Raw genomic sequence first — 20,760 nt, forward strand, 5'->3', positions numbered from 1 at the left:
CAGGGAAGAGAAAAACACCTAGAGAGGGCTAGACTCTAGATGAGGTTTGGAGAGGAGGAAAAACAGCCCTCACAGGGGGCTTTGGGAGCCAGCATCAGGAGCTGAGAGTTAATGCCAAGGGCAAAGGGGCACTATTCGAAAATTGTAAGCTCTGGGTATGACAGGATGTGATATACGCATTTAAAGATCACTTTGGCTGCCCTGTGGGGAATGGATTACGGAGAACAGGAAGGAAAGCAGTAAAAAGGCTGTGTCAGCTAGGAGGTTGTGTTAAACCAGAGTGGCAGGAGCATATCCTGGGCATGTTTTAGAGGTCACAGTTGGCATGACTTATTGATGAAGGGATTGAAGCGTCAAGGGGCAGGAAAGAAAGGACTCATCCATGCATCACGCCTAGATTTTTTGTTTGAGCAACAGTATCCACAGTGGTGCTGTTTGTGGAGAAAAGGAAATCTCAGGGAGGAGCAGGTTTGGGAGGGGAGTCCACAGTCCCGCTTCAGGGTCTGGAGCTGGAGAGGGCCATTAGACGGGTGGGTAGGAACGTCAAGGGCGCAGGTAGATGTGCAAATCTAGAGATATACACCTGGGAGGTACAAAGGGCTGCTGACCTCACCCAGGGAGAACCACAGAGATCAGAAAGACCTCAAGTCCAAGGGCGTGGGCATTCTGCCATTGGAAGGAGAACACCAGGGAAACGGCCAACCGGAGAGTGAGGAGCGGCCATGAAAACTGAAGGAAAACCCCGAGGAAATAATGTCACAAAGCAAGTGACAGACATACTTCAAGGAGGAGAAAGTGTTCAGCTATTAAAAAGACCTCAAGGTGTCAAGGAAGATGCAGCAGGTGCTTCCCGGTGTTTTCACATTGGCCCCTCTCCCCTCCTTGCTAACACTCCCAATTTCACCCATATGTTGGTTAAACGGCAGCATGTTTAAAGGTGGGCCCCAGTCGCAAACTCAGGAGATAATTCTTAATTGGTCCGAGCCAATAATGATAACACTGTTGCCCTTTGATGATGACTGGTTTAGGGGTTGTTGCAAGGAGAAGTATGCTGTGCGGCTCCTGGGTGGGGGGAGTCCTCCATGATGAAAAGAGAAATATAAGGAGAAGCTCACTTCACTTTCCTCCCTGCTTTTGGATGACATAAGACCTGCTGGAGCTTCTGCAGCCCTCTTTCCACCATGTGGGGAGCATTTGCCAACGTGAGGAAGGAAGGTAGGGCAGAAAGCTGGACACACCTGGGTCCTCGATGGCATTACAAAACAGCTGAGCCACCTTGGCAACCCCCTGTTCAGTGAGAAGATAACTCTCTTAACCATAAACGTCCTTAGTGTTTAAGCTTCTTTGTTTTGTTTTGCTTTTTGTTTTTGCTTTAGAGACAGAGAGAGTAAGCGGTAAAGGGAGAGAGAGACTCTTAAGCAGGCTCCACACCCAGCACAGAGTCTGACAGGGGGCTCAATCCCACAACCCTGGGATCATGACTTGAGCCGAAATCAAGAGCCAGACACTTAACTGCCTAAGCCACCCCTGTGGCTTCTTTGAACGGGACACTGTGCCACATGCAGCTAAAGCATCCTAATTGATACTTAAGATACAAGAACAGAAAGGGGAAGGCAACGGCCACTGGTGACCTCAGTCAGAGCAGCCCTTGTGAAGCGGTGGTGGCTGAGAAAGGAGGTGGGGTGGGAAGGTGGAGACCCTGACTCCAGACAACTCTTCCCCACCATTATGCTATGAAGGGCGTAAAGGAATTAGCTGGTGGCCGCAGGGGATGTGGGCCAAGGGGATGCTGGGAGATTCTGAAGCACACTCACACACTCGTGGGAATATTCAAGCAGAGGGGGAGAGGGTGATGGTTCGAGAGAAGGGAGGAGACCAACAGAGCATCAGTGGTGGGGTCCCCAGCATACATGGAGGGTTGGCCTTGGACAGGAGTGGACGCACTTCATCCACTGAGGAATAAAGGCAGGGCAGTGGGTCCAGATACAGGTAGTCTAGCCGAGTTGGGGGGGGGGCGGGGACATGAGGTAGTTCTGACCAATTACTTCCTTTTTTCTCAGTGATGTAGGAAATGCTCAACATGTCTCTCAAGACCTCCTAAAACTCTCCCCGCACTGAGGATTCTGTCCTGGGTTACTCTGAATTTCTTCCTTCACATGCCCACCGAACTGTTTCTCTTTTGGAGTTTTTAATTCATCTGGCATCATAGTTTTAACTCCCCTGTACCACCCGAATGGAAACTCCTCAAGGGCAGGGAACATCTAATTAACATCCCAGAATCCATCACGGAGCCTGGCACACGTGTAAGTGAAAGAAAGTCCTCATGTGCTGGGGTGAAAAAGGCAGTCGGCCCTTATTCGCCGATTCCACATCTGCCGATTCTCCTACTTGCTAAAATGTATTTGTAACCCAAAAACAACACTCACGGAACTTTCGCGGTCACTTGTGGACATGTGCAGAGCAACGAAACGCTTTCGTCGTCTGATGCACACGCTCCCAGCCGAGGTCGGACAAAGCCAACGCTCTGCTCTGCCTTCTTGTTGTGGCTCTGGTATTGTAAGCAGGTGTCCTTTTCGTGGTCTGTTTAGTGCCATGTTTTTCACATATTTTGGCTTTCTGCTGGTCATTTCACTGTTTAAAATAGCACTCAAGCACAGTGCTGAAGTGCTTTCTAGTGTTCCTAAGTGCAAGGCTGTGCTTGCCTTATGGAGAAACTATGTGCTAGGTAAGCCTCCAGCAGGCATGAGCTACGGTGCTGTTGCCGTGGGTTCAGTGTTAATGAGTCGACAATACACATCAAATAAAATGTCTTTAAACAGAAGCACACGTAAAACAAGGTTATGTATCGATCGGTTGATGAAAAGGGGGTGACCAGCGACTCGCAAGAACCCAACTCTAGAAGCAATGGTCCGGTATTCACTAACTCGGTACCCGAGGAGACTGCACAGAACATGACCTCTGCAGATAATGAGAATCAACTGTACTCCATTTTGCCATCTTCTGAGAAGGAGAATTATGGAGACAGAATGGTTTGATGAGGCTGAGATGAGTCTCATCAAGCCTTAACCTCTCTTTTCATGCTTTACAGATTACTCATCAGCACCAGGATTTGTGCTGAAGATGTGTTGCAGAGAAAGCTGCTGATTAGCTGCGGATAGTATCCCCTAAGAGCCACTAGCCTGCCTGGGGAACATCTTGGGGCACTGTGCCCTATCCTCTTAAAGCTAGCTGGGTGGGGAATGAGGCAGAGAAGCAAGGGAAAGGTGAAGATTTACCATATGTCTTCATGTGGTTTTCCCCCAGAAGCTGATCCTAAGATAAGGACTTGAGCACCAGTAGTTGTTTGGGAGGTGAAGAAAGCACTGGTAGGGGGGTGGCGAAGAGAGAGAGGGATTGGAAAGCAGCCAAGAAAACCAGCAAAAGGTGCAACATCAAGCTCGCTTTCACTGTGGAAGAATGGAATTCTTCCCGTTAAGAGAAACTAAGAAACTAAGACTCAAAACATATTCCTGAGTTATCCGACCCAAGGCTGGGGGAACTGGGGTATTCATACACCATCCACCATCAGTCATTGGTTGAGGGGTGCTCTTGGGGTGTGCTAATTTCCCTGCACTTTCTGCCTTCCGTGGAGCCTTCAAAGTCAGCAATGTCAAGAAAATGGCAGAAGATGCAAGAAATGGCAATTGGAAGTCAGCCAGTTTGCCCTGAAGGGGTAAGAGTAAAGGGATACGGATGGGCCCTGGCGTGCCTGCTACCTCATACAGGACTGACGCTGAAAGTCTCACGTAAACCGAGACCCAGAATGGGCCACTTCTGTGAGAAATCTACAAAACAAGTGCATAACCATCACCTAAGTCCTGGGGTCTTCATGTACTTTCAGCTTAATTCATAGACCAATTCCCACTACTACTTTTAAGTCAAAATAAGGTTTAATGATGTTTCCAGAGGAACCTGGAGATAGTACGTAAGGTCATTTTCCTTCTTTGGCAGAAGCAAGATGGAAAGCTGAGTTGCATTCTTAGTGATCAAATGGGCCCCTTCCCCTCAAATAGCATGTGAGAGAACAGCAGGACAGAAGCCATTTTTGGAAAAGAAGGGAAATCTAGCCCTTCATAGGATGTGCTGACTCACCATCACTGACTAGGTAGGTCCCCAAGGAACATACGCCGAAGACGCACATCCCTGCCCAAGAGCCAGCTGCCGCTCGGTCTTCCCTTCCACGAACACCTATGCCCACTGGCCCTGACGCTGTCGCAGCAGCTGAGGAATGTGCACTCCAAACTCATGTCTCAGGAAAACTCCTGCGGCCGGGAGGGGGAAAAGTGCAGCCAGCTCACACTTTGTAGTGGTCAATTACAATCTACTGTTACAGACGAGGCAAGAAAGACAAGGGTTCCTCCATTACATCGGGTGAGTAGACTTCTGGGCTTTGAACACAGGAAGTATGTTTCTGGCTTCATTTTGACCTCCACCGCTTTCACAGTTCATGCCATAACCCTTGAGAAATGGATAAAAGAACTAGACTGGCCAATGCAAGTCACAGAGCCACCCGTGAGTGTGCACCCATGAAACCAGACCCTCCTCCAGGAGGTAGATGGAGACCATCAGAGTCCTGTGAGCAGGGACTCCTTCGACCACAGCAAGGAAGAGGGGCCAGGCCTGAGGCCCAGGTAACCCGCGCCTAGCGGTACACGCCCTCTACCTGGACCTGACACTCAGCATGATACAGAGGCCCCCTCAGAGGCCAGCAAATGGCCTTGGAGCCAACACAGACCTGGAAGCAAGCCCCAACTCAAGCACTTTCAAGTGGGGTGGTCATGAGCAGTGACACACACATGCGCAGCTTTGGTGTCCTCGCCTCCAAAATGGAGCTGACCCTACCCGTCTCAGATGATTGCCCGTGTCTTCAATCGGAAGTAGATACAGATGCTGGAAAATGAGTGAATCTTGGAAACGTTGTGCTAAGTGAAAGAAGCCAGTCACAAAAAGCCACATGTTATACAATTCCATTTATATGTCATGTCCAAAATACACATATCCATGGAGACAGAAAGTAGACTGTGGTTGCTTAGGACGGGGAGAGAATGGAGGGTAATTGGAGGTGACTGCTAATGGGTCCAGGGCTTCCTTTGGGAGTCATGAGATCTTCCAAAATTGGATGGTGGTAATGGTGGCGCAGCCCTGTGAATATCGTTTTTTTAAAAAAACCAAACACTGAATTGTACATTTTAGATGGGTAAATGTTGTTATGTAAATGATGTCTCCATAAAGCCATTATCTACAAAACAGAACAAAACAAAAAGATCTGGAGCCCTCACTATGTGCAGATTCTTCGGAAGCCATGAGTCCCCAGGTCATTAGGCCCAACATGAGGACATGAACTGGAAAAACAAGCAAAGTGACTCAGGCTGCTGTGAAGAATAAATTACAGCGTGTGCCTTAAGCACTGAGTACCGCGCCCGGACGCAGAGCAAACCCTCGGGAAGCACGCAGGCCCAGTACCCTTGTCATCATCGTGTACGAGTCTCCTGCGTGCCTGGCACTGTGTTCGTCCTTTGTGCCCACTGTCTCATTTAAGTCCCACAGGCCCTAGGGGATGGGCACTATCATCATTTCTGGATCTCAGGTGGGGAAGCGTAGGAATGGAGAGGTAGGTCAGCGGCTGGGGGGGGGGGTGGCAGAGCTGGGGGACAAATGTGGGCTCTTGCACGGCTCCTCATCACATCTGCCTCATCGCCAGCAGCAGCATGGCCCCCGTTCCCCTCATCAGCACCACCAGGCGGGGTTCCTTCAGTCGCTAGAACCGGTTTAAAGCAGAACAGAAGCTTCTGGTAACTGCTGGCAGGCTGGCTCCTCCAGGTCCCTCCCAGCCACTCAGCCAAGAATCCCAGGACTACAAGTGTGGCCTCACTGCGACCCTACCTCAAACCCCAGGTAGGATTCCTGCAGCCCCCCGGGATTCAGAGTGGACACCCAGCCTGTCCAACCAGCTGCTGCCTCCTTAAGCCTTCGTGACCCAGGCTGGCATCCTTGACCCTCTGTTGGCCTCAGTCTGCCCCGGCATCCCAGATGTAGTGAAGAGATTGCCAGGCTCATAACCAACCCAAGCCCCAATTTCCCCCTATTCAGAAGATATGTAAATTTAGACACTTTGGAAATCACGTGTAGCAAGAAGTTCCCATCTGCCAGAGAGAGAGAATGAGAGAGAGAGAGAATTTAAGTACCTAACGTGTTGGCCTCGCGGTTCCTCGGAGATAATTTACATGTCGTCACCCTGGGGGAGAGTCACACTCTCCCCACTTCCCAGTGATACGTGCACAAGCCACACAGTCCCGATGAACACAGATTCTTAAGAAAAGTTCAGTGCAAACTAGGCAGTTCCGAGGCCCTCGACGAAATCACTGAATTCTCTAACAGAATATTGCTGCCTCCAGCAGGATCGACACTCATTCCTTACAAAATTATCAAACTAAACATTTTTTTTTTCACAAAGCAAGGTAACATTGGAATGGCCTCATCTTCATCCTTATTATAAAACTGAGGCGCCCGGGAGGCTCAGTCGGTTAAGCGTCCGACTCCTGGTTACGGCTCAGGTCGTGATCTCATGGTTCATGAGGTAGAGCCCTGTGTCGGGCTCTATGCTGACAGCTCAGAACTTGTTTGGGATTCTCTCTCTGCCCCTTCTCTCTCTCTCTCTCTCTCTCTCTCTCTCTCTCTCTCTCTCTCGATCTCTCTCTCTCTTTCAAAATAAATAAATAATCTTTAAAAACTTGCTTAAACTCCTATACTTGTCAAATGTGGATCTGAAAAAGATTCAATGATCTTGAAAAGATTCCTACAATGCAGAGGAAGTTGACCTGAGTCTACAAGAGAGGCTGAGAGGTCTGGCCTGGTGGTAAGTTTCAGGAGGGTAGGGACTTTGTGTTGTTCCCCCGTCCCTGCATCCCCAAGCCCGGAACGGTGCTGGGCACCAAGAAGACATGCAGTAGATATTCACTGAATAAAGGAGTGGATGCCCTTCCCCAAGAGGCTGAATATACACCCACATCCACACTATTATAGAATTTAGTTTGGAATCTCCGAACTAATATGCTCTAGGCTCTACAGAGCTACAGCTCTCCATTAATTCCTCCCAAAAAGAAGGGAATGGGTTTCGAAGGAGGCCCCAGCACCTGTTGGCATTACCTTAAGAGGCAATGTGGAATGACAGAGGTTAGCAGATAAGGATGCAAAGAGGCACTTTGTCCCTCTTTGCTGTCTGGTCAAAGGCAGGTCACTTGAACTCCCTAGACTCCAGGGCGTTCCTGAATGTCTGAAAAGTCCCTTCCAATTCCTGAGGTGACTTTCATGTGAACTGGACATCATTTCCACAAGGGAAAATCTGTCTTCAGTGTCCTTTTCCCACCCTCCGGGCACCTTTACCCGCTGGCCCCCATCACACAGCGCCTGGTGTCCAAGGTCCTCCACGTGCTTCCTGTGTGGCTCCTCCCCACGGCCCGTCTTCCCTGCTCCTGACTTTTCCCTTCCCCACTCTACACCAACCCATCAATATGTTTGGGTTCTGCGTCCCATTCTCTCTTGGCCCAGTTCTCCTTTAGGAATTTGATTAGCTTGGCTGCACCAATGGGTAATTGAGAGTTTGTATGTTATCCCAAAGAAATATATTTGCATTTTAACGAGATGTGTTCTGGAGATGAGATTTTAATCCATATCGCTATCAGCACATTTATCGTGGTATATTATGATACTTGATTATGCACCTGGCTCAGCAGCTAGACTGGGACTTTCTGGGCATAAAGCCTCAGGTCTTTTTCGTCTTTCTGTGTCTGGTACCTAGCCCCCATTTCTCTGGGCACGCACTCAATAAATGTTCATGGATAACCACGTAGATGAATGACAGGCTGTTGACGAGGAAAGTAACTGCTAGATTTGAGGCGATCTGATGGTCACGGGAAGGACTGATGTGGGTGAGCAACAGACAAGGACTTATAGGGCTCCTCAAATCCTGCTTCCACCTGCCCCTCCCCCCTGTGGCTGTCAGCTCTGCCTGCCTTTAGAACTCAGTCTGAATGCAGACATTATTGCCTGAGAACAGGCATTCATGCTCCTATAGAAGCTGTGTTCTCACCCTGCCAGAGAAAGGGACCAGCACATCACAGCGTCTCATTAATTCAGGCTTTTGGAAAGCCTTCTGAGCTGAGGCCACAGAGACTCAGGGGTTCCCATTATAGTCAAAGGAGAAATACCCTAATGTCACAATGCCTTTCAACACTCCAGAAACAAAGTGACAGTGGGTATGGAGGGGATGCTGACAATTTTTCCTCAGGCCCATTATGCTGGACTGATAGCCAACTGCTTCTGAAAGCTGTCTGAAATGCAAAACACAGGCCCTCAGTAGTTGTTGGTTTTACTGATTCCTTGACTCCAGATATGTAAATGATGACAGAATCAAGGGCCATGTAGCAAAGCCAGGGAAAAGATTATTTAACAAACATTGAAAACGCAGTGGCCATTGTTTTAAGATAACGCCTCCCATTTGTAACCAGCAGTTTGGCATTGGCTATCCTAAATCAAAGATGCCAAAAGGAGCTCTTCTCCTGCCTAGATTTAAACAAAACAAAACAAAACAAAACTCCTATGATTCGTAAGAGGAAACGCGAAGTCCCCCAGGTGAGTCAGGCACCCGGCACCCTGCCTGGCACATAGTAAGCGTCCTCCATAAACATTTGCTGAATCAACCATTCAATTTATGAGTGGTTTAAAAATCACTCATACGTGATTTATTACAAATCAAATATTTGTAAAAATACAAAATCTGCTCGTGTCATCTTCCTCCTTCAAACCATTCAGTGCCTTCCCTGTATTCTCAGAGAAGCAGCAAAACTCTTTCGTATGACCTACCATATCCTGCAGAACATGGCCAGCACCCCACCATGCCTACCTCTCTCTCCAGCCAGAGCCACAATCCGGGTCTCCTGAGACCAGCGCTCACCTTACTGTGCCTCACTGGCTTTCTCTATGCTTTTATAACACGCCCAAATACTCCTGAGATCTAAAGCAGACTTAGCTGCAGGGGCGTTACTGGAAACAGCGCCATGAACCACGAGCCTCGTGCACAGCTGCGGTCACGTCCACGGTACGTACACTACATGACTTACGACCGTTTCTCGTAGGACAAGTGGAAGCACTGAGGAAAGGATGTGCATGTGGCTCAGTGTGGCTCCTAATGAACCAGTTGTTGGCGCAGGAAGAACGGGGCCTCAGGAAGTAGGAGAATTAGTCAGAAGTTAAAATCACTCTGAAAGTCCATCTCTTAGCAGGGGTAAGTGGAAGCGGAGGGTGGGGGTAGCTCCTGGATGAAGGAACGGAGGGGGAAATCACAGAACCAGAAGGCAAGTACACTGGCATATGAGTACCCTGAGAAATTTTCAGCCCGTGGTTACTATGGTTACAGACGCCACGAGAGGTGGCTCCAGAATGTGATGAGGGGGAGGGGGGCCTCAGGCAGCCTCCTTCAAACCCACTCTCGCGGGCCTAGGGCCTCTTTGCCATTTTGTGCGGGAAGTGACATAGTCAACAAAGCCTGTGGAGGCACTCAAAAGAAACTGTATTCATCTTCCTCTGCCCAGGACACAGAAGCTCCAAAACTTTCCTCAGAATGTAAAATTGCTTCAAGAATGATAAGCCAGGCATGCAGTGTTTGGAAACATGAGAACCTCTAAGGCATCAAATGCATCCTTTTTCCTGGAAATCGTTTTCTCTACAAGAATGTGCAGAAAAAGCAACAAGGTAGTTAAAAAAGAAAAAAGCCTACTTAAAATATGACAGAGAGGGCTAACAGGCCTCCCTCAATGGCTTTTCCCACGTGCTGGGTGGGTCCCCCACCCCCTGGCACACCGTCCCTGCCATCTTGGCTACATTCTGCCTTGGGTTTCGGTCACACCATACAGACGCAAGATCTGCTGCAGAAACACACCAGACGCCCATTCCCTGACATTTCTGCTGCTCGGCCTGAAGGATGCCCTGTTCTTCTGGCTTTGTCCAAGGAGGCTAGATGTTCAGTCACCGAATCTGTAAAGGAAGGGGGTTGTCAAAGAAGGGGAATCTGAACAAGAAGTGGGCCCAAGAGTTGTCACACTTCACCTCTGGGTTCAAAAGAAATTGGGTTTATCGTGTTGGTTATTCTCTGGTGAATGTCCTACAGATTTATGCATAGCATCGTGCCCACCCGAGACAGCCTCCACGGATGCTTTTTGTAATTGAATAATTTGCTTGGACTGCTAGGTACCCTGGGATCTATTATGAGACCATATATTCATTCCTTACATAAATCAACATCATACTGTCTTTCTAAAATATCATTTTGAGTAGCAGGTAATAAATAGGAAGGGTAAATGGAGTTTAGTGAATCACTGTTCTGTGGATAAGTGGGAAACGCAGAGTTAAATAAAATCAACCAGGTTTCTGTACTACAGGATTATCAGAGGGGGTGTAGGGGTAGAGGTGAGAGCTCCAGCATGAACAGACAGGCCCAGTTTAAGCGACAGAACTACAAGGTAACTTTGTGCAAGTCGCTTGAGCTGTGTCGGACTTAGTCTCCTCATTCAGAAAGCAAGGACAATAATTCCATCTCTTTCTTTGGACTATAAAGAGGATTATATGAGATAATGACTATAAAGCACTTAGCAGAGCGCCTGGAACTTAGTATACATTCAATAAATAAGAGGGGAAAATGCTTACAGTAATTTTAAAATATAGCCTCAAATCCTTTGATACTCCTTGCTTCCAAAGTGAGCTTAATCATCCCAAGTATGAACTAAACTTAGTAATTCACATCTAACGAAAAGACTGTGGCTATAGTAACAATATGTGATTTCTGAGGTTGAATCATAAAAGGCATCGTCAATTCCACCTTGTTCTCTCTCGGATGGCTTGATCTGGGGGAAGCCACCCACCATGTCGGGAGGACATTCAAACAGCCTGTGGAGAGGGCCACATTGGCAGGAAATGAGGTTTCCCCCCCAACAGTGAGCAGCAGTTGCAAGTCACATGAACACATCATCTCAGAAGCAGATCCCCCAGCCCCAGTCAAGCCATCGGATGACAACAGCCCCAGCCGACATCCGACCACAACCACGTAGTGGCTCCTGAGCCAGACCACCCAGCTAAGCTGTTCCCAAATTCCTGATCCACAGAAACTATTAGATAATAAATATTTGTCATTGGTTTAAGCCACCAAATGTTAAGAGTTTTTGTCCCACAGCAATACCCACTCCTCAGGAAGGCATGAATGAACACACATCATTCTGTAGACCAACCATGAAACCCTTTTTTTTTTTCCTCACAGTATCTGACAAGATTAACTTGTGTCTTATGGAACGCAATTTGGGAAATGCTGGTCCAGAACTTGACATTTTATAAAGCTTGTTCACACTTGTTATCTCATTTAATCATTTCAGCAACTGTGAAGCAGGTGCTGACTGTGATCTTTATTTTACCCAAGAGAAAACTTAGGCTCAAAAAGGTTAAATGATTTGTCCAATTTATCATTCTAACTAATGCAATTGGTGGAACGAGAACTCAGACTCAAGTATTATGATTCCAAACTATATTTTTTTCTCTCATCTTTTCTCTGGTTTGACCAGAACAACCCAGGTTTTTGAAACCTGGGATAAGAATACTGACAGTCTAGGAGAGTCCCAGGGAGGGGGGCTGTGCAGTAGGCCATGCTCCCAGATGATCTGTATAATGAAACAGATGCTTCTCAAGCGGCTGGAGCTGTAGTGTTCCCTGACTTCTCAGAACAGGGGCCATGTCAACCGTGATAACAACATAATGCAGGTACACGGAGCCTTCACAATGCTCCAGGATGCTTTTGAGAGTTGGCATATATCACTTTATTTAACCCACATAATAAATCAGAGAAGTACAGGGTGTCATCATCTCCTACTTACATGTGAGGCTAAGTCACAGACAAATGAAGGTACTTGCCAAAATCCGCCACTAGTAAGTGATACAGCTCAAACTGGGACCCAGGTGAACTAAGGATATCAAGCCATCAACATCTCAACCATCTCCTTTCCCATAAGAGTGGCAGAGCCAGTGCTAGAACCCAGATCCTTCCACCTTAAGCTCCAATCCTGTAGAGAGGGTAGCATCTAGTCCAGAAGCTAAGTTAAATAAATAGAACATACATTTAGTTCCACCAGGTTTCAAAGACGTATATGCTGAACCAGATATACCATAACTACTTCCCATATGGCCTCAAATTCCATCGAAAGAAATGAATGCCTTTGGCCCAAAGCAATATTCTCAACCAGTAGAATCTAGGAGTTGACCCAGGTTGGTTCATGGTTACAACGGATAACAACAGATTCCTCCAAATTTGCAGGCAAAAAGAAAAAAAAAATAAGTTAATGGATAGAATCTTTTCCTTTCTAAGCTTTTTCTCCCATCATTTTTTCTTAAACATTTGGACCCTGCTTCCTTATCTCATCTGATAAAGGTGACTAAATGTTCAATTGTCAAATATCACACCTGATACCAAGCATCTCTATTCAGACTGTCAGGCTCCTATTACACTAAATTTGGTAAGTTACACTAGTTGTCTTTATCCTGAGAAAATATTTGATATTCGGGGGATCTACAGGCATTCTTACACATAAGAAACTCACTTTCCTGGTATTAAAATTGTTTTTAGAAATACAAATTAGCATTTGGGGCCATTCTGCAAAGGTCACCATGACTTCCAGATTCCTATCACTTGAGTAAATCTGCACTGTCTCTGTGGGCATCTCTTTTTAAATTGAAACACTACAAACACCCCTACATTGGGTAGATGAAGAAAAAAAAATGGGATCCTCTGCATAAGAGATAGCGACTGAGGTCAGAACTCTGTGGGAGGGCAGGTGAGGGGTGAGGAGGGGTAAAGGAAGGAAGGAAGAAGGAAGGGAGATGGGAATGAGGGAGGTCAAGTTCCCTATGATGATGTGGTTTGCGTATTGCAGCAGTTAACTCTCCAAATCCTATGTTTCCCTACCATTCTAGTCTCCTTCAAAGTTCCCTCTGTGGCAGGGGGGGAGTCAAGGAACCAAAGTTGGTAGTATAGAAAATGGAATCCCCTGAAATCTTACCTACCTACCCTTCCACACCACCTCTTATGCCCATCCGTCCAGCCTCCCCGGCTCTGGGAGTGGAGGAGGAAGAGAACGCAATTCCCCCCAACCCCCTTGCCGATGGGGGGACTCACCACCCAGGGGACCCACCTGGCACTCACCACCACCGCCACCCCGACCCTAAATGGAGGATTTGAAAGTCAGGTTTCATTTTCAATTCACAGTACTCAGTCCCAGACACTTCTGAGGGGAGGAAAAAAAAACATCTCAAACTCTGTCTGCAAACCACAAATAAATGTTCTTGAAAGTAAAACATGAGGTTTTGTTTCTCCATGCTGGGTAACAGTAATGAGCCTAACTTAGATAAACAGTTAAGTGTCCACTGACAAGACCACGAGGACCAGAGCCCAAAGGTGGATGAGGATGGTTCCTCTGACCACCGTAAAAAAAAAAAAAAAAAAAAGAAAGAAAAAAATCTGCCAGTTGGGTGTAACTGACATCTAGGGAGATTCCAAAACCATGTCATGCAGAGCTGAGCCCCTGACTCTGTCTCTGTGTGCTTCATCTTGTAAGTGCCGTTTAGAACAGAATCTGAGTACAGCAGAAGCTTCTCCTTTTAATTCACCTTTATGCTTCAGCCAAGAAAGCTGTCCAAACTGAAACCTCCTAATTGGCTCTCAGTAAAATGGCTTCATTCTGTTTCATTAAACTCTTCTAATTCTCTATGGACTAAAAGTCACAATAAAATAAAATAAAATAAAATAAAATAAAATAAAATAAAATAAAATAGAATAAAATAAAATAATCCACTATCTCTATAACCTTTTTCTTGCCAACAGTGGGCCCCCAGTTCTGTGCCATAGGAGATACCCTTCACACCATATCGCAGGTGTGGTTGAAGTCTCCCAATTTGGGGCAAGATGCACCTTGTATTTTTTTAATGCATCTGACTTATGATGCTAATATACAGCCTGTTATGGACTGAACTGTGTCCCCTGCAAAATTCATATGTGGAAACCTTAACTACCAACATAACTGTATTGGAGATAGGGCCCTAAGGGGGTAATTAAGGTTAAATGAGGTTATGAGAGTGGGGCTCTAATTCAATAGCACTGTCGTCCTCGTTAGAGGGGGAAGCCACCGGAGTGCTGTCTCTCTACCTTGTGAGGGCACAGTGAGAAGGTGGCCACCTGCAACCCGAAGGAAGAGCTCTCATCAGACATCCATCCTGCCGGCACCCTGATCTTGCACTTCCAGTCTCCACAACTGTGAGAAAATCAATTTCCATTGTGCGAGCCACCCAGTCTATGGTGCTTTGTCATGACAGCCTGAGGAGACTAAGACAGGGCCAAAGCACAGATGTTTTTGGAAACAGGGTGAAGTAGCAAAATCAACCTGTCTTGTCTTAATGCCACTCAGCGAACACTGGGATGGGCAAAAGAACGGTGAAGCTCCCTCAGACACTGCTGGAAAAGAACCCCGAACCAAATCTTGGCCCAGACGATCTTTGGAACATTTTTTCTTTTTACTTTCTAGGATAATTGCGGTGATTTGGGCACATTTATTAATCCCATTTGGAACGCTGATCTCCTGAAAGTTGGATGCTAAATCAAAAATAGATGGCTTTCTTTCCAGCAAGTCTAAGCTATACAAATGTGTGTCTGGAAACACATTAGCAAAGATAGCGCTCAAGTGACCTTGATGGCCATAAGAGACTGAAATTTTTTTAGCCAGGACAGCGGAAGTGAAATCCAAGGGTCTTCCACTGAACTCACGGGATAGAGTGCCAGCCAGTTTATGGCCTGCAGAAAACAGCCAGCGACTACCGACTCACTGATAGACTGAGAGCCTTTTTCCTCTAAATCTCTCAGAGAAACTTGTGAATACACTTACGGGTAAGAGTCAATGAAAGCGTGTGGGATGGACAAAGACCCTGGAAGGGAGGAAGGCTTGAGGGAAATTGGCCTTGGCCTGGACTTTGAGGATCGAAAGGACTGGGTTGGCCCCCAGCTCTGCCTGTTTGCAGCCTTGGGCCTCTAAATAACTCACTTCCTCTTCAACAAACCTCAGGTTCCAATATCAACAAAAATAAGGTTGTTTCTAAAACAAATGAGATAACCTGTAAGAAGCGTTATGTAAACTGAAAAGCGCTAAACATGTACAAGATAGGCCTCTCTGGAATTCTGCATTCAGGTACTCACTAAAAACGCAGCTTTAAAAAAAAAAACAAAAAACTAAAACCAGCTCCTTGGGCATCTGGGTGACTCAATCGGCTGAGTGTCTGACTTTGGCTCAGGTCATGAGCTCATGGTTCGTGAGTTCTCATGCTTCGTGAGATCAAGCCGCGCATTGGGCTCCGTGCTGACAGCATGGAGCCTGCTTGGGATTTTCTCTCTGTCTCTCTCTGCCCCTCCCCCTCTCACGCTCTCTCTCTCTCTGTCTCTCTCAAAAATAAACAGACATTAAAAAAATAAAAATAATTATGGGGCGCCTGGGTGGCGCAGTTGGTTAAGCGTCCGACTTCAGCCAGGTCACGATCTCGCGGTCCGGGAGTTCGAGCCCCGCGTCAGGCTCTGGGCGGATGGCTCAGAGCCTGGAGCCTGTTTCCGATTCTGTGTCTCCCTCTCTCTCTGCCCCTCCCCCGTTCATGCTTTGTCTCTCTCTGTCCCAAAAATAAATAAACGTTGAAAAAAAAAATTAAAAAAAAAATAAATAAATAAAAAATAAAAATAATTAAAAATTTAAAAAACCCAGCTTCAGCTCTGAAGCTTTGCTTCTTTCTTAAGTGGATTTAAATACCTAAAAAGAGCTACTTGTCAATGGCTAATCTGAGCCAAATTTCTCATTGAATACCAACCGTATCTTCGTCAGGCTACGTCACCACCCTGCCCGAGCCCCCACCGCACCCCCATTCAGCCTTTTCACTCCTGGTGACAGGGAGAACAGGAGGAAACAGTCTGCTGGAGACTTTTCGAGAGATGGGAGTTTGCAACAAGTGGAAATGTCTGTGTCCTTTCCAATACCCCGTTATACAGAAATATTCTTCCTTTCTCCTTATTTGTACTTTGCCGCTTGTAGCTTAGAGGAGTCCTGGAATTTGCTTCACGCAGGAAGACTTAGAGATCCTCTCCACTCCAACCCGCCAACCATCTACTCATTCAGCAAAAGTCACTGAGTGTCTACTAGGTGCCAGGCTCTTCCTGGGGGACTGGGGACATGACAGTAACAAGACAGGGCAAGTTCCTGTTCATGAAGTTCATACGCTAGTGAGGGAGGCTGGCATCAAACGACACACGTGAGTAAGAGGCTTTCGGACAATGACCAGTGCTGGGAAGACAACTGAATGGGCGACATAGTAGAAAGTGACAAGGCTGGGGAATGAGAGGGGAGGTCTTCGGATGGGACAGGGAAGCCCTTGCTAAAAAGGTGACCTTTGAGCTGACATTCAAAGGTGGAAAGGAGCCAGCCACGTGCAAATGCGTTCTAAGCAGTGGAAAGTGCAAGTCCCTGAGACAGGACCAAGTCTGATCTACTTGAGGAACAAAAGGAAGCCAGTGGCCCCAAGGTCAGATCGAAGGAGAGGGTTGAAGAGATAGGGTCAAAGAGGCCATGTCAATGGTCCCTTTGCACATGGGAGGGGCAATGAGAAGAAGTGAAATGAGCAGCCCAAAGTCACACAGCTAATTATTGCTACAGCTTATTCTAGAACCTAATTCTTTTGCCTCCAAGTCCAGGGTTTTTTTACACCGTATTGACCTGCTTGCCTTGAGGTGTGGGAATATTGTGTGCTGATCTTAATGCTTTTTAAAACCCCTTAAGATACATAAAAGCGGGGCACCTGGGTGGCTCAGTCGGTTAAGCGTCTGACTCTTGATTTCGGCTCAGGTCATGCTCCCGTGGTCGTGAGATCCAGACGAGGCTCTGTGCTAAGCGTGGAGCTTGCCTGGGATTCTCTCTCTGCTCCTCCCCCGCTTGCACTCTCTCCCTCTCTCCCTCTCCCTCTCCCTCTCTCTCTCTCTCTCTCTCTCTCTCTCTCTCTCTCAAAATAAATAAACATTAAAAAATATACATAAAAGCAGCAAGCCAATCCCAGTTTTCAGCAAAATACCAACAGGTGATCCCAGTGATTTAAAATGCACATAAGTTCGGGGCACCTGGGTGGCTCAGTCGGTTGAGCGTCTGACTTCGGCTCAGGTCATGACCTCGCGGTCCGTGAGTTCGAGCCCTGAATCGGGCTCTGTGCTAACAGCTCGGAGCCTGGAGCCTGCTTCGGATTCTGTGTCTCCCTCTCTCTCTCTGCCCTTCCCCCACTCATGCTCTGTCTCTCTCTCTCTGTCAAAAATAAACGTTAAAAAAAATTAATAAAAAATAAATAAATAAAATGTACATAAATTCTCCTACAAAAGCCAGACTTGGTGCCATTCAACTTTTTCTGAGGTCCTACACAAGCAGTAACTATTTGTCATAGGCTTAGCTTTACAAATATGGAGGAAGGCCACAGCTCACCGGAGAATAATCATTTTACATTTAGGTCTTCGTTTTGCACCTAAACCTCTTGACAGTGCTTTGCTTAATTCACGAAAGGGCAATCAAAACCAATCTGCTCTCAATCCGCCTTCATTCTGTGCTATTAAATTGTCAGGTAATGGGGCTGTAAGTAAAACATCATAATTACAACCTCCTTCCACAATCTGTGAGCACCTCCACCTGAAGGTTCGAATCTGTTAATACTCAAAACCTACAGTCTGTGGAAGTGTCCCTCTCCTTTTCTGTTATAATGCTAGGTTCCCCTTCATCTCTGCCCTGCTAAAATACACTTGGTCTGCGTAAGCCCCAACTTCCAAAGAACAGACCCAAAGTCTGTCCAGTGGCCAGTGACTGGCCCACCAGAGGTAGAGGCGGAGATTCTATTTGGCTAGATGGGCTAATGGAGAAAGGACTGAGTAGGAAAGGCATTCTTCTTCCTCTCCCTCCCCCTCCTCTTCCTTCTTCTTCTCTTTCTCCTTACAATGAGCTTCTCCAGCCCCTGAGCTCTGGGAGCCTCACCAGACAAGAGCCAGAGGTCCCAACAACTTAAGACATAGACTCAAAGAATGTATAAGGACCCCTGTTCTTGGGGCGCCTGGGGGGCTCAGTCAGTTAAGCGTCCAACTTCAGCTCAGGTCATGATCTCACGGTCTGTGAGTTCCAGCCTCGTGTCAGGGTCTGTGCTGACAGCTCAGAGCCTAGAGGCTGCTTCAGATTCTGTGTCTCCCTCTCTCTCTGCCCCACCCTCCTCGTGCTCTGTCTCTCTCTCCCAAAAATAAACATTAAAAATTTAAAAAAAAAAAAAAAAAAGGACCCTTGTTCTAGTCCAACAGCACCACACACTACCTGTGTGATCTTGGGTAAGTTACTCAACCTCTCTGTTCTTTAGTTCCCCCACCTGCAAAATTAGGCCAGTATCTTCTTAAGTTTAAATAAGAGCAAATAACATTCTTCTAGTTAAATTGTAACGAATTAGTTAATAATAAACTATTTTTTAATGTGTGTAGAGCGCATGGTTCCATACAGGTGTGAGATATACCACCCTCACTCCCTTACTCTCTTCCTGCCTCCACCTCCTGGCTAGAAAAGACTACTGCCACGCCCACCTGCAAGAACAATCGTTCATGAAGTCAGAGCATCTTACTGGAAGGTAGTTCAGTGGCACCCTGATGGCCATCAAGTGGGGCCAATACCACCGCAGAAGTATTATGAGAATAATTGCATGCAATAATGTGCATGAAACACCTGCATGCAATGATGTCTCATTAAATGTTGGTCTTTTTACTGGAGTCTTTTCATTTTTAGCACCATCCGTTGTGACTGTAGATGCTACTTGTGCACTTCTCCACTGTTGTCAGGCTGTAACGTGTTGGATTCATCTGTGTTTATCACTGTCATATGTAGAGAGAGAGAACGACGATTATCCAGAAACGTATTCTCAAAACCAAGGCAAGCTTCACAGCCCTCCATCCCGACCAGAGTTCCCTGAAGATGCCAGTAGGATCGTTTAGACAGCTGCCCACCTGACACACCTCAGGGACATCTCCCAGTCAACAAGTTTCAGACTGAACGCTGGAGCTTTCCTGCAAGACTGGTCCTGCCCTCGCTGTCTTCCCCGTTCTTCCAATGACTCCACCTCCACGCTGCATTCACACAAAACCTGTTGATTTTCTTTCTGCCTTCCAGAGCTCCCTACCCCATCCACTTTTCCATTACCACAGCCACTACCCTGGTCCCTGTCACCATGGTGTCAGGTCCCTAACATTCACCCGAGCCACACAGTGCTTGTTTGGAAACGGAGTTCAGACCATGCCTCTTCTCAGCTTGAAACCTTTCAGGGGCTTAAGATAAAGACAACACTCCTGTCCCCACCCCACAATCCTACCCTACCTACAACGACATGAGGCTGTTGGGGTCTGACACTATGGATCCACCAGCCACGCCTCAAAAACACATGCTCTCTTGCTCTCCACGCTAGCCGTGGAAACTGCCTTTCACTTCCTCAGATACACATGTTCCTTCTGCCGCAGGGCCTTTGCACTTGCTGTTTCCTCTTCTGTGTCAGTTCACCTCCTCGGTAGCCAATTAAGCCCTACATATCTTCCAGGTCTCAGTACAAGGGTCTGACTACCTTCCCTGACTGCTCACCTTCCCTGATCCTTGTCAATCTCTTCTACACTTTCTTAAAACCCTGATGCACTCCTTCATGGAATGTACATAAACATACAATTAGGCACTCTTCTGTGCATTGACTGATTTAGGTCTACGTCCCTTACTATAAAGTCCAAGAATACTTGTTCTATACTATTCTGACTATATCTCCAGGGACAGCATTTGGTAAGTAGTGGGCATTCAATAAATATGTTTTCCAGGGACCAAAATAAAATTAAAAAAAAAAAAAAAAAAAAAAAACAACAACAACAAGGCATACTTTCCAGAGATCAACAGACAAAAACTGGGTTGGGTTTGGGTTGTATTAAGGTGTAACAGCTTCAGTGTTGAAAACAGGCAACACATCTTCACTCGTGAATAGCCAGTCGGCTTATAATACATTTACTCAACAAATAAGTGGGTTTCTGCTTTTCTGGTCTGGAGAAAAGAATAAATGCCCTCGCAAAAACAAACAACCAAAAAAATATTAAACGCACATACACACATTAGATAAACAAATTTCAACCCAACACACACAGAGTTGTTGCCTAGCCCAACCCAGCTTCAGAGGAGGCTGGGAGAAATGATAAAACGCATTCCTGCGAAAACCGGACACTCGGTTGCAACTTGTTCTGCTCGCCTGGCAGTCATTCAAGAGGGGCCTTAACATCTGTATGCTAATTACAGCCACGGTGGTCGACGCTAGGCACACACAAATCTGTCTTGGTCGCTCTCTTTTGCGCCAAGGGAACGCTGTCCAACATTCATTAGAGCTTGTAGACCACACTGCTGCTCAGGCGGACACGCTGCGCGCCCCCTCCCCAGCCCTTGCCAGCCCCACCCTTCTCGCAAACCCCTTCCCCCTCCCACTTCTAGTCCTGTCTGAGCCAAACTAGCTGTCTGGTTTGGTAATAAGATTGGGAGAAGACTCGGAAGGCCCTGGGGGCTCCATTATGCCCCGTGCCTT

General features: G+C 46.9%; 1 protein-coding gene across 2 annotated transcripts in view; it reads right to left on the reverse strand.

The window, feature by feature from the left end:
* Positions 1–20,760, reverse strand: part of KCNK10 (potassium two pore domain channel subfamily K member 10) — a 130,159-nt gene that overhangs the window by 104,900 nt on the left and 4,499 nt on the right. The gene's annotated exons all lie outside the window — the stretch shown is intronic.

Source organism: Felis catus, chromosome B3, assembly GCF_018350175.1.
Source record: "Felis catus isolate Fca126 chromosome B3, F.catus_Fca126_mat1.0, whole genome shotgun sequence".
NCBI lineage: Eukaryota > Metazoa > Chordata > Mammalia > Carnivora > Felidae > Felis > Felis catus.